The following is a 14,421-nucleotide window of genomic DNA, read 5'->3' on the forward strand; positions in this document are numbered from 1 at the left end:
CAGATTCATGACATCCACTCATACACAGGGCTGCTATCACGTTTTGGACTCTGGTGTGGAATGTTGTAATGTCTTTCCAATCAACATCCCATCTCAAATCCATGCCCACATAGGCTCTAGAATAATCTGGATGATTATTCTAGATAAATAAATAATATTTATTCTCCTTGTTCGAAGCATCTGATGGCCTCTCATCAAATTTGGCAGGACATGTGGACAGACATAACCCTTTTGCCCTTCACTTACTTAGTGAGTCATATCTCTGCTCTCACCTTTCAGGGCATGACCGACCACAGGAACCTATTCATAGCCTTCAAAACATGAAGGTACGTGATAGCTGCTTTTACACAAGACTGTGCTCTCTTCATGAGAGAATTTATTTGGCTAGGCTTTTAAATACCCAGTACCTAGCAAAATCTAGCACAGGAGGAACATGTAGAAAATAGTTACTAGAGTTTATTGAACATAGCAATTATTGCCCATATCAAACTGGCATATAGTTTGTTAATATAGGTTGGTAAGAGTAAAGGCATATAGGCAAATACCTCCAAATTGTCTAAAATATTTTAAATAAAATGTGGAGTTGGAGAGGCAGTCAGTGTTTAAGAGTGCTTGCTCAGCCGGGCGTGGTGACACACACATTTAATCCCAGGACTTGGGAGGCAGAAGCAGGTGGATCGCTGTGAGTTTGAGGCCAGCCTGGTCTACAAAGTGAGTCCAGGACAGCCAAGGCCACACAGAGAGACCCTGTCTCGAAAACGCCCCCCCCCAAAAAAGAAAGAGTGCTTGCTCCTCAAATCATGAGATCTGGAGATTGGATTACAGAAACCAAGATGGTTGGTGCACAAACATTTGTAACTCCAGCTCCAAGAAACCAGTACTTTAATTTTGCCTTCATGGACACCCTTACACACATATGTTCATACAGTTATACACTCTCTCTCTCTCTCTCTCTCTCTCTCTCTCTCTCTCTCTCTCTCTCTCTAAATGTAAATAAATAAAAGGTTAATAAGATAACCCAGGCAAGATAAGATGTTCTGAGTGCTGAGGACAACACAGTAGATGTGACTGTCAGCTTTAACAGATTTAAGTTAACAAGCAGTGCCACATCAGGTGTGATGCACGTGTGATACACATGGTCACCTCACCTCTAATTCCTCCTCAGCAAAGAAGGCTCCTTCCTGACTATGGTGACCCCTCTCAGTAGAGAGTCTAGAAGCTGCTTTTGGACACAGTGCAGGTACTGGCATCATCTTCTATAGTAAACTATGCTCACTGCCCTCTCTGTTGAAGAGAGTGTAACATTTTTATGGCGATGCAAGGGAATTCTAGATTGTAAAGTAACCGTGGAATAATAAAACAATGCCAATCTCCTAATGAGTTTCCACAATTTCTATCCCTTAAAAATGAAAGCTTCAGGCCAGTTGAGGACCTAGGTACATTCTGTTGAGGCTTTGAGGAGACAATAGCAAAGAAAATCTGAGATCTTACAAAAGGGAGAAGAGAGGGAAGTGGAAAACAAAAAGAAGCCAGGAAAAAGGACTGTATGTGGAGGCAGGACATAATGAGGGCATGTCTATAGGAATATGTCCCCATCCAGAACTTGGGGACATTTTCTTTACTTACGAAGTCTCTGGAGAACCAGCCTCAGTCTGGTCCATGCCAAAGAGGTCAAATCAGCAGAAGGAAAGTGGATTCTCACCTGTTACCCACATAGAACACTGAAGGGAGCGAGGCAGAAAGGCATGAGCAGGCTCACCCAAAGTAAGTGAGCCACGGAACCTGAATCTTGTGCTGCTCTTTCTGAGGAGAGTGGAGCCTGAGCCCTTTAACAGATGATGAGATGATAGAAAGCCATGATGCTAATCTTTACAGGATACTCTTATTGGTTCTGTAGGTTTAAACCTGGCAAGATGTCCAATTACGTACATCATTTAGACTTGGTCAATAAAGGAGGTCTTTTGGACCCAACAATGTCATTAGGAAGACAACAGAATCTACCCGTGTGACCTAGTAGCTCACAGGTAGTTATATACAGCTGTAAAACCATTCTAGTATGCAGTGATTAATGGATTCTACAGGCCTCCCATATTACTATATTTGAAAATTTAGCTATGACTAGATTAGAAAAATTGTATCCCCACCAAATCAATAAAATTTTCTAATATAAATGCAAGATTCAATACTTGGGATTGGATCTTGTGCTACACACATGTAAGGCAAGAACCAGATAACTGACTTTCATCTATCTATCTATCTATCTATCTATCTATCTATCTACCTACCTATCTATCTATCTATGGAAATCCAGTAGACTGTCCAGGGTGGCCTTAATCTCTGTAATCCTCCTGCCCCAGCCTCCTGAGGAACTGGCATTATAGGTCTGCACCATCAGAATCAACAGTTTTTTTTCTTTTACAAATGCAATACTCAGACCACTTTAGTTCCAGTTTTATATTTATTCTATAATGATATTTATAAGCTTAACATAATCCTTAACTAAAAGTATGTTATTAGTGGCTTTTTATTTCTTAATCATATTGCTAAAGGAGATAGATGAAAAAAAACTTTTAAAAAAATGATCGGTAGCTGATTACTAGGTTTCAGACAAGTTCTATTTCACTGAGGTTAAAGTCGAATGTTTTGCAACTTCCTGAGTGTGGCAAAATTGATGACATTTAAAGTTGAGAAATTTCCGCTCGAAGCATAAGTTCTGAGAACAATATGTGATGAAATTTTAGATATTTCCTCCTCTTACACACAAGCCCTACTCCATACTGCCACCAAAAGACTTCCTATCTGATTAGCATTGAGGCTTCAAATATTCTTGGTAAAGTGAGAAGCTGTGCAAAATTTATGAAAAGGTTCGGATATAAACAAATGAGATCTTAATAGAGGTTAAAAATAATAGCAGCTTCTAACTTTGATAAGGTAATAAAATAGAGGTAATCCTGCCTTGGCTCTAGCTCCATTTAACAACTGAGTTCCTCTGAGTACTCTGTGTATGTAGACCTACAAACTGCGGTTATGGAGGTGAAGCATCTGTTTTCAAGAACTTTGTGACTATACTCAGGCATTTATCACCGAAAGGTGATTCTTCTTCATCGAAAAATGGTATAAATTATGCATATGTATAGGAGACACTCAACACAGTGTATGTAGGATTTGTGTAAAAGCTACTACAATTTTTCACAACTTCATTTTCTCTACTTAGCTCTGGTTATAAGAGGAAAGCAGTCCTCATTCTCTGATTATACGGGCACATACTTACAGGATATTGAAAATTTTTAAAGCATAAACCGCTTGAGCTCTACAGGACAGCTGTGTTGGGCAGAAGCACTGAATGAGGGTCAGCTGGTTCCAGAGAACTCAGGTCTCTGTCATTTTTTAATGGGACACATTACTTCTTTTTAAGCACCAGAATAATTCAGAAAGAGACTGTTCTGCACTTAGCCTTGGTTCTATACTCGGGGACGTGAGAGGAGTAATTATTTTTTCATGATGAATTATTAAATATATAAGTGATTGTTTACTTTAATGAGTGAAAAATTAAAGCTGGGATTGTTATTGCCATGAGCCTTGGCTTCTCATAAATTATCGAGCCTCGGCTGATTGAGCTACAGTCAATAAGGAAGCCCTTAGGAAGGCAGCCTAACTCTAAGTATTTACACACACACACACACACACACACACACACACACACACACACACACATCCTATACACATTTAGGCAGAAGGTTGCCATAGGGACATCAAAGTGCTAACAGTTTACAAAAAATGTATATGTGCTTTTCATTACTCCCCTTTTACATCTGCATTATGAAATCCTCTCACTACTCCGTTTCCAACACTTAGTTTTGCTTCATCCTATATTTTACAAATTTAAAAACAATAAAGAAAAAAAACAACTGGTTTTAGTATACTCTGTGATGTCTTTGACCTTCTGGATCCCACATGAGTCTAAGTTCAGGACACTGTTTCCCTACAGGGCACAAGGCGAAGAGGACCATTTTCTCTTTAAGTTCATGGGCACCAGGCCAATAAAATGGGCAGGAACTCTGGCATTTTCAGAGGAAAATGGGGGTGAAAAGCACTTCTGGCATACTTTGTCCATATAAATTTTACTTGTTTGCAATTCATCAACTCGTTCTCTCTTTTATATCCATATATAATGTAAATGATCATCTTTTGCTGAAGCTCAATAATGATGCACAAACTCCGAATGTGATGGAATCAGCTAAAAGGAAGCAGATGGAAGGCTTTTCCCTGATATACATATTCATAAAAATATAGAGAACTCAACAAAAGGAGATACATAAGTGCTCATACCCGAAGGCTACATGGCCTTATGCGCAGCAGTAACTTTGTTTTCTGCAACTGTTTATTCTTCAAACCTTTACTCATTTCTTCCTGAAGCATTCACTGAAAATGCCCTAGGGGTTGGGGAAATCTGCCTCTCTCTACAGAAACAAACATATTCCCCTTCGGATTTTTATTGTACCTTAGAATTCAAGGTTCAGGAAGTGATGTTTAAGTATTTTACTAGACACTGTAATTAGAAGGCAAACCACATACCAAAGTGAAATCTTAAGGGTTGCTTTAGCAACAAAAACTACAGAAATCTCAATCACACAACTATGCCCCACCTCCACACAAAACTGAGAGAGGAATGAGAGGGAACTGTCTTAGCAGGTTTGTCTATGTTTTTGTTTTTAATGTGTGGTTAATTGCAGATGAATGCAGATCATTGAGTATACTGAGGAAGTAACTATGGTGCTTGAAACTTTGTTGAGATGGAAAAAAACCATAAAAGAAACCTTGGGAATACAGAATGCGGTTTAAACAAATGTCTGAAAAAGAAAAAAATAGTATTTAAATAGCTGGTGCCATAACTAAGGAAGTGACATTCATGCCACATCAGATGTTTCTGACTTCTTTCATCTCTGTCCAGTTCACCTCATGCAGGGCTCTCAACCTCAAGCTGGATTTGGGGGACATATGATTGATGCCCAGAGAATGTAATTGAATATGTTCTAGGCTATGAAATGTCTGAAATGTTAGTGTGACGTGGGTCTCCTGAGATGGACAGTACCATGGGAAGAAGCTCTACTTTTCCCTCAAAGCTCATTATGTGGCCTCCATCCTGGATCTGTGCATTTGAGATATCTCTTGGGCTCAGGGAATGGGCAGCTCCATGAGGGGAATGGAGAGACAGAAGGGAAAGTGAGCCCCATAAAATTACCTAGTGCTAGGTGTCCTCCTTAATAAAAATGTCCCTTGTCAGTCCTTGCCAGCTTACTTTAAACACAGTTCTTCCTAGATTCTCACAAGGTCTCATTCCCTCATCTCTTAAGGCTGTACACTCACTTCCTTCTACCATTTTGGTTCTTCCTCTTTCAACTCTGCTCTCACCTCTGTATTTAGTTTCCTTATAAATAAGACTCCCTTTAAATTATCTTTGCTTGACTGTGTCGCCTGCTTCCTGTAGGGAATTATGGTGACACATTCATCTTTTATCCCTCAAGAGCACTAGTTACTTGGGCCATTCCTGAATCCAGTGAGCACTGCTCTAGGCCTCCACTCTAACTACATGTAAATGATCTCAGGTCATTTACTTCTATCTCACTCCCCGCTTCTGTCCCTGGTGACAGTCAAGTAACTCCAGAAAGGAGAAAAATAAAGCCTTTCCACTTTATACCACCAAAACATACGCCCTATAAATTTTCAACATCTTATCTGTTTCATGAACCTACATATATAATTCTTCTTCCCAGAAGCTAAGAGTTATTGAAACTGCGGCAACTGGCAGGGTGTAATAATAAGATACCATCATAATGCCATTCAGGCCAATCTAGCTACCCAAAACACCCTCCTAAGAAATAGCCACACCCACAGTCCCTTTATACGAAATATAGGGTCATTTCTATTAGGCAATAGATATATACCCACATTAATACTCACCCATTAACTATGCACTAAAACAGAATGATACGAGAGCATATTTTAGCTGATTAACACTGAATCAGAAATGTCTGACGTTAATAGCTGTTTTGGAGTTTGTATAAAATTGCTATAAGATATAAACTAGGATTATATTAGTAACTTTTCTTATCTAAAATATTTTAATTAAAATTTATATTTTATATACAGTATAACTCATTGACATTGGTCTCTCACATACAAAACCCTAGAACTCAAAGTCTTGAGGGAATTTATTTCAAAATATGGATGCCTGGATAATTTGTACGGTTAATTGGAAATACATTTTCAAATATTAAGCATTTAACATGTTAGCATTTAGTAGGCTTTGTGACAGAAGTTAAAAGACTATTAGAATGACTGATGAATTGCTACAGTCCATTAGCCCCCAGAACATAGGAAGAGCAAGAGGACATTTATGCAATTTTGAGTATTGTTGTTTTTCTTACCCTATTCTCTCTCAACTAACCTGTCCTTTGTGTGACTTTGGTTCTATTAAATTATTACGCCCAGATTTTTTTCTATTTGGATGAATTTTCAAATTCTTTAGAAAATTATAAACATAAAGGCAAAGGTAGAAGCTGTATTAGACAAGCTGTTATACATAATGTCTGTCACATGGTAGGAAGGAAATCACAACTCCACTGTAGGGAAGAGCTGTTCTCTCTCATGCTTAGAATAGTATTACTAAGCAATCAAAAAGAAAGTAAACTAATAAAAGTGAAGATTCCTCCTTGATCAGCAGTAAAGTTGCTACCAGTTTAGCTGTTATTATCTAAGGAATGATGAAAACACATTCTCCCTATGTATTAGGGATGATGTTACAAATGATACCAGAAATCATTCTGCAGGCTTTTGACTTTGGATGCTATAGATGTTATCATAGCCTACTTAGTCATTTTCCCCTCCTCTGGCATAGTTAGACTCAACTACACCAAAATGAATCCATCAGGAGGTGCTTATATTCCATACGAGGAACAAGTAAATAGTACTGTAAAGGCAGGGCCAAAGGAAGAAAAAAATAAATTCTTAAAGTGGGAATGATCAAATGCATAATGACCAGGCTTTGGGCTAGACAATTCACATTTGTGCAGGTGAGTTTCATAAATGATGAGGAGATTCTAGAAGATGTCAAAGCCAACTACATAAGTAGCATTTCTTTCAGGGTCTTGTTTAGTGTATAATTCTCCAGCACAAATCATTCCTGTATCAATGACCATGAAAAAAAGTACTATCTGATACCATCCTGTATCTCACTGCTTGGTCAATAATGAAAAGTGGATGGAGCAAATGTAGTAGGCTGAGATATTGCTCCAAAGACAGCAGGCACTAAATTAGGGGATCCTGTGCGTGCTACTTCAATTGAATAAAGGGTCTTTGTAAGTGTAATTAAGGATCTTGAAAAAAGAAATGGTATGCAGGATTTTGTGGATTACTAAATATCATAATAATTATCAAATAAGAAACAGAGGAAGAGGCCTTGCGAGATTACAGAGCCAGCATGAAGACTTGAATGCAGATACCCATAGCCTGACTTCATCATGGCCCACACCTGTAGCCCCAGCATAGGGGCTGAAGTTGGGTGATTCTGGGAAGTTCACTAACCAGCAGCAGAGAGAAAGTTATCAGACATGGACCCCCAGTAGACACACACACACACGCACATGCACACGCACATGCACACGCACACACACATACACATGCACACACACATGCACAGGCATTTTCAGTTAAAAAAAAAAGCTTACCATATTACAGTGGAAACATTTCTTACTCCTTATTTTTACATCCAAATAATTTGGAACTCACAGAAAAATCTTAGTCAAGGTCACAGAACAAGTTCCAATTCTGGATTACAGAGCTAGAACTTAAAGCGGTTTTTCCTCATAGTTGCAAACGCAACTACTTGTACAATAAAGGCTGCTTAATTAAAATCTATCCAACTGAGACGCCATTTATCTGAAACAAATGTTTGTGCTACTGATATCAACCAGCTCTACACATGAGTAGCTAACAATAAACAATGGAACGAAGCCCAGTGAATATCAATTAAAACAAATTGCTCCTAATAAAGTTTGCCCTGAAAATACACATTTCCACATGGGCATATACACACATGCTTTGTGTACGTATGCCCACACAAAGCTTCTCTATTGAACTATGAAGAGTGGCTTCACATGATAGGAATCTGAATATGTTATCCTTAATTTATTACTGGAGCACTAGTTCTAGTCATCGATGAAGCAAGTGAGATAGAAAGGGAGAGATCTCTGAACAATCAGACTCATGACACAGGGCAAAGGAAAATGTGCTGATCTTGGTTCAGAATTGTTAAGCATTTTAAGGTAGAATAGCATAGATTCAGCCAAATGTTAGCTCTTGTAAGAGCTTGGGCCTGAGTGAATAAAGCAAGTTATAAGACCTAAAATAGGCTTGGGGTTTCAAGCCTTCCTTCCTTAGCGAGAGTACTAATTTGAATTTTCTCAAGAAGTATACTATACATGGGGAAAGAGAAATAGCACACCTGACAGGTTAGGCTCATGCATTCTTTATACAGGCTTATGTTAACTATAAAGACATTCTTTGGTCCCCATTAAAATTGCTATGATCAAAGTTTTTCATGCTTGCTTGATTTTGCTTTTCCTGTTCTAGAGAGCCTTACTCATATAAGTTATGAGGCAGAGAAAATGATCTGTGTTCACCAAAGTGTGTTTATTAGGCTCCCAGGCATACCTCGGCTCTCTTCCATTCACTTGAGACCAGGTGATGAGTCTGGTCAAAGACAGTGACAAAACATCTTTTTTCCAATTCCTCTGCTCAGCTCCTACAGCTTTCCTTACTCTATCGTGGACTCCTTTCACCCCTTGAGCTAGATGGACAGACAGAGTAGGAATATGGAGCCTGCTTAGGGAAGAATCTGAAGCCCTGGGCCATTCTCTGAAAAGAGTCATACAAAATTAAACTAATTTTTTAAGTTCCTTGTGTTATGCCAGTTCTCCATGTATGAAAGTATGAGAGCACAGGGAAAGGAGATAGGGCCCCTGGGAGTATCGAGCTTGTTGAATCACCCTGACACATAGCAGCCTTGGGTTACCTTTCCAGAAAATGCTAAAGTTGCCTTTGCAGTGGATAATTAAGGAATGTGCCAGGCCATAGCCACATTTTATGCTCTCATAATGAAATTATTCACAGTCATATTTTAATGTATACACTTATTTTGTACAGAACTCTAGAGGGTTCTGAAACATTGTGAGAACTTCAAAGTCAGTTATAAAAGTTAAAAGGACCAATAGCAAAAATGATTGTCAAAGATCCATTAAAATCTCACATACCAGCACCCCTCTCTTTATAAGAGTCACAGACCTCAAAACATTCGAATTACCTAGGGACATATTTGATAAAAAATGCTGAGATTTAGCAGATGCTAATTTTCTGGGGACACCTGATCTTAAGAAGCCCAGAGCCTGGTATTTCCAAGAGAGACAAGGGGAGATGGCCAGAGTGCACAAGATAATGGCAAGTGTTCTTTTCCCTTTGGCTTGAGAATGTCAGCATTTATGGGAAAAAGTCGATCAAGTACTTACTGGATCTGCTTAATCAAGCATAATTGTCACCATGTGACTGGCAGTTATTGGAAGCTCCCATGTGACACAGTGCCAGAGCCAGTGTGCAAAGAGCTACCTAAATTATAGACAGCACAAGTTAAAAGAGCTTTTCCTTAGCATACAAGTCAGCATCCTATAAAGAATGAGTGTGGATGTTAGAATGTGAGAGTTTGGGGAGGAGGCTTTGTTTTGTCAGTTACTCTCAAGTTCTTAAGCAACTAAGATCCATTTATTCAGACATTAAAGTGATGTTAATGTCTACACTGCAATGTTCATACAGAGCTTGAACAAGGGAGGCACCAAAGGAGAATTTTCCTCTGCCAAGTTCATTACTTACATGGTGTCACCATCAGTAATAACAATACCTGTAAGAATCAAGAATGAAGAGGTGCTTCCAAGTTTATACCAAAAGAATCTCATTTAATATCTTTCCTGAGTTTTTCCAAGGTATATCCACAGTGACAGGCATTATCATAGTCCATTTCTCTGCATAAGTGTGTCAATGTTTTAATTGTCCACTTCTAAGACGTAAAAAATAACAACTCATTAAAAATGTATAAAATACTGAACCATTACTTTCATATCAAGGAAATTTAATGAGAAACATTACTTCTTCATTTTGAACATTAAATGTTAATATAGGTACCTGGATTTATGTAGACTTTAGGTAGTGTTCTTGGGTCCTGTATCTTTATGAATATTTTACTTACTAGGCTTTAAGGGGTCTAGAGTAGTTTTCTTCTGAACAAAGACTCCAAATTCTGCAAACTTGATTAAAGATATAAATTTAAGGACACTTTAACATATCTTCAAGATATTATTCAGACATCATGAACACTGCTGTTAATAAACTTCCACTGTTCCTCAGTGAGCTCAAAGCTGCCTCATGCTTTAATGTGCGTTGACAGTTTTATAATTAATTTATTTGGTAAATCTATTGTTAGATATGTTAGGGTGTTTATCAGTATTGGACTACCCTACACCTACATAATATCTGAGACTGAACTCTCTGGAAATCTGAAGAGAACACAATATATTTTAAAAGATGATTTATGGAATGGCAAGGGGCTCTGTGGGGAAAACCTGTTATTGCTGAGTCCATCAAGCTTAGTTAGATCATTGGGACTCACATGGTGGAAAGAACAATTGATCCTGAAATTGTCTTCTTACCTCCCCATGCATGTGGTGGTGGGCAAATGCGCACACACACACACACACACACACACACACACACACACACAAACACACAATTTATTTTCTTTGCCCCTTTATTACAGTGTTGAGGAGGTGTATATTTCAGGAAAGCAAGTGGAAGTCAGAGCACAACTTTGTGGCATGTTTTCTCTCCTTCCACCTGTATGGGGAAGCTCAGAGGTTCTAACTCATGGCCCCGGACATAGCCTTTATCTGATGGACCCTCTTAGCAGCCCAACAAAATCAGATGATGAAAGGGAAACAGATCTCTATTTGTAGATCCTATTGCAAGCTTTCATGGTGTAAAATGGCAACAGCCCTGCCTATATCATCCCAGCAAAAACAACTGACACTTTCTAGATACAGAAAATTCCATTAGACACTTGGCCTAATGAAACATAAGCTAAGTGGTCTCTGGTTACAACAAGTTCCCAACCTAGTTGCAGATGTGAGTGCTAAACCACATCTGTAACGGCAGTACAATCATGAGCAAAGATGTATTATATAACCAAATAAGGAAGTCAAGGAGAGCAAGCCGACCTCAGAGGAGACAAACAGACCTTTCGGGTGCCAGAGTCAGATATTTACCTTCTAAGCCATGTCATTCGAGCTGTTAACGCACAACTTGCTTACATTATCATGTTTTAATCTTAGAATTTTAGAAGAAAAGGCACCATGTAAATACACAACTATTTAGCTGTATGTGAAATAATTTATAAGAGCAATTGTTCATTTAAATTAAATTAAGAATAATTGCTCCAGAATGTTTCATTTCACTACACTAGGCACAATACTTTATTCACTCCATTTTGATTGAGTCTGTAACCACTGCTTACATTTCAGCAATAAAAGGATCTTGTACTCGTGTTAGTATTTTTTTACGAGCTAATTTTATATTTTTTAAAGTGATATACAATTTACTAAGTTATTGCTCGTTGGGCCAGTTGTCAAATACAAGAAACTGGGAATACTTAGAGATTTAGAGTCACAAAATAATGGTTCCAGATGTGCACTGTCGTTACTGAGAAGCCAGGATTCAATATATGATACATTAAAACAAATTATAATACCTTATCTAAAAAATAAAATGTGGATTGTGCCTGAGAAATGGTACCTTCTGACATATATATCACACACACACACACACACACACACACACACACAAACACACACACACGCACAAGCACACATATGCACACACACACATGCACACACAAGAGTCTGCACTCTGGATAGCAATGATGTTAAGTAATAGAATAACAGCTAACAGCACATGCTTGACTTTCAGAATCACTGAGTGTGCTATCTGTCCTAGAATAAGAATATTTACTCTCACAAAGCTTTTCACAGCATTCTATGAAATATGAGATTAATGCCAACACATTTAAAGAAGAGCGAAGCTTCCTGAAGGTGTCTTGAGGACCCTCTGCCAGGGCCTTGTGAGACAACATTTTTCTGGGGTAAGAAAAATTGAAACAAAGTTATTGGCAAAAGGTTATGTTTCATTCTTTTACAAATCAAGCCTAATTAGTTGAAAGGGTGTTTCTGAGAAGGTCCATTTTACATGGTACATTTTGAGTAGGCTGCTGGATCCTCAAATGTAAGAGCCACCCTTTCTCCAGGACTCATCTTTGCCTGATGATAATTACAAAGGTATGGTAATAGAGTGCCTTAAATCAAACCTGCATGGTAGATCTGCTATCACTGCAAGAACCATCTCCCTGCAAGCTGGCAGGGAAAGATATGCTTGCCTTTCAATTGGCAAAGCAGTCTCCTTGGCTGGCATAGCAACCAGCACTGCCTTAAATCTTCCAGAGCTACGCCCTGTTAGAGTAATTTGGTTAATTGAAAACGTCTGTCTGTGAAGAAATCTTTTATGGTGTCAGTGTCATTTGCTAGGGTTGCTCAGAAAGCTCTCCAGGGCAGTAGCACTGCTTGGCTGCCTGCAAATCCCCAACTGATCAACAGCAGCAGCCAAAGTTGTAGTAGACACATAAACAAGGGACCATCCAACGGCAGGCCAGCTACCCTGTCTTGCCAAATAGTATACATGAGCAAATCAGCTTTGGGAGAATAGAATTCCTTCCATATAGCTGCCAATATAGATAAGAGATTCAAGCATGCCTTGAACAGATTACTCAAGAAGTAGAATAGTATTTGAATATCCCCAAAGAAAATAAACTGAGCATTTATAGTTTAAAAAAATAAATCCATGTTACAGGCCAGATGATAGGAACAAGCAAGAGAAATAAAGAGAATCATATTAGGTACACTGATACAATCAAAATAGGGTACCAAGTGCAATATCATACTGAAAGTTGTATGGGAAGTGGAAACTGAGCAAGCATGTGTAATTCCTGTATGAAATGGGGTATGGTGTTAAATCACACATAGAAGTATAAAGAATGAGATGTTCTTTCTTTCCATTATTTCCTAATCATTTCATTTCATTTCAAATGACCGTTAGATAAGTTGGGTGGCACACGCCTTAAGTCTTAAGATTGAAGAGGTGAAGCCACGAGGACAGTGGATCCAAGGATAGTCCAGACTACAGAGCAAGAACAAAGCTCCATAAGCTATTCAGTGAGACATCGTAAGGTAATTAGATGACATTAGAATCAGAGAATCTGAATTAGAGACATAGACTGATGCAGTTATGTAACCCAAGGACTGGGCAGCTGCCAGGAGGATTGGAGGTTGGGCACCAACTTGCCTCATCACGGACTCAAGGCTAGCTCTAGCTAACTAGCAAGGAATACGCTCAAATATCTTCAGCAGCAATAACACATTTCAGTTTTCTTTTCCCTGAACATTTAAAGCATTAGCTCACAAGTGGAAACTGAGCAAGTATGTGTAATTCCTGTATGAAATGGGGTAAGGGGTTAAATCACACATTGTCTACTCCAGCCAAACACATTAGTGAATTCAGAAAATAAAAACAAAACCACCACCAAAAAGTGGTATGTTAGTCTTGTGGGACAAGGAACACCACCTCTGGGAAGAAGTAACCTCTCTGGTCTGGTCTTCTCATCTGGACCAGCTCAGAAAGGCTTGCCTGCTTCCCTGACACCCTTAGCTGAGCATCCAGTCCTGGACTTATACTCTCTTTTCCAGTCCACATGTATCCTATGAAATTCTGCTTCTTACTTCTCCCTTGGGCATGCTAGGGATTCAGGTTTGGCCTTCTTGGATTTGGGGCCTACTATTTCCAGTCTCTGCACTCACCCTAAACCAGCAGTTAAAAGCATTCAGAGAGATGTAAAGGATGACAATTAGCTCTGGAAATATAGTTCCTGTCTTTAACATCTGCCACTATGCCAGGTGGGCCTCTTCTCAAAGTCTGTTTTCAAAGGATTTAATCTTCAGTGAGCATTCTCTCACATGTCAAGGAAATAAGCCCATCTATTTCAAAGGCCTCTCCACTTAGGCGGAGATGCCTTCTCAAGTGTACTTGTGTGTTGGTTCCTTGAAATATTTTTATACGTATTTCTTTATTCTTCTCTTATATATTACATTCTGATCACAGTTTACCCTCTCTCCCCACCCCCCACCCCCAGTCTCTTCCCCAGGCTTCCTTCTCTTCTCTCACGGTTCTACTCTGACACTGCCTCCCCTCAAAAAAGAACAGGCCTCTCAGTGACAT

The 14,421-nt window shown here is 38.9% G+C and overlaps 1 long non-coding RNA gene across 3 annotated transcripts in view; it reads right to left on the minus strand.

Moving 5' to 3' along the window:
• Positions 1-14,421, minus strand: part of LOC311608403 — a 201,330-nt gene that overhangs the window by 118,756 nt on the left and 68,153 nt on the right. The window lies entirely within an intron of this gene.

Source organism: Acomys minous (genome assembly GCF_964271855.1).
Source record: "Acomys minous genome assembly, chromosome: 11".
Taxonomy (NCBI): domain Eukaryota; kingdom Metazoa; phylum Chordata; class Mammalia; order Rodentia; family Muridae; genus Acomys; species Acomys minous.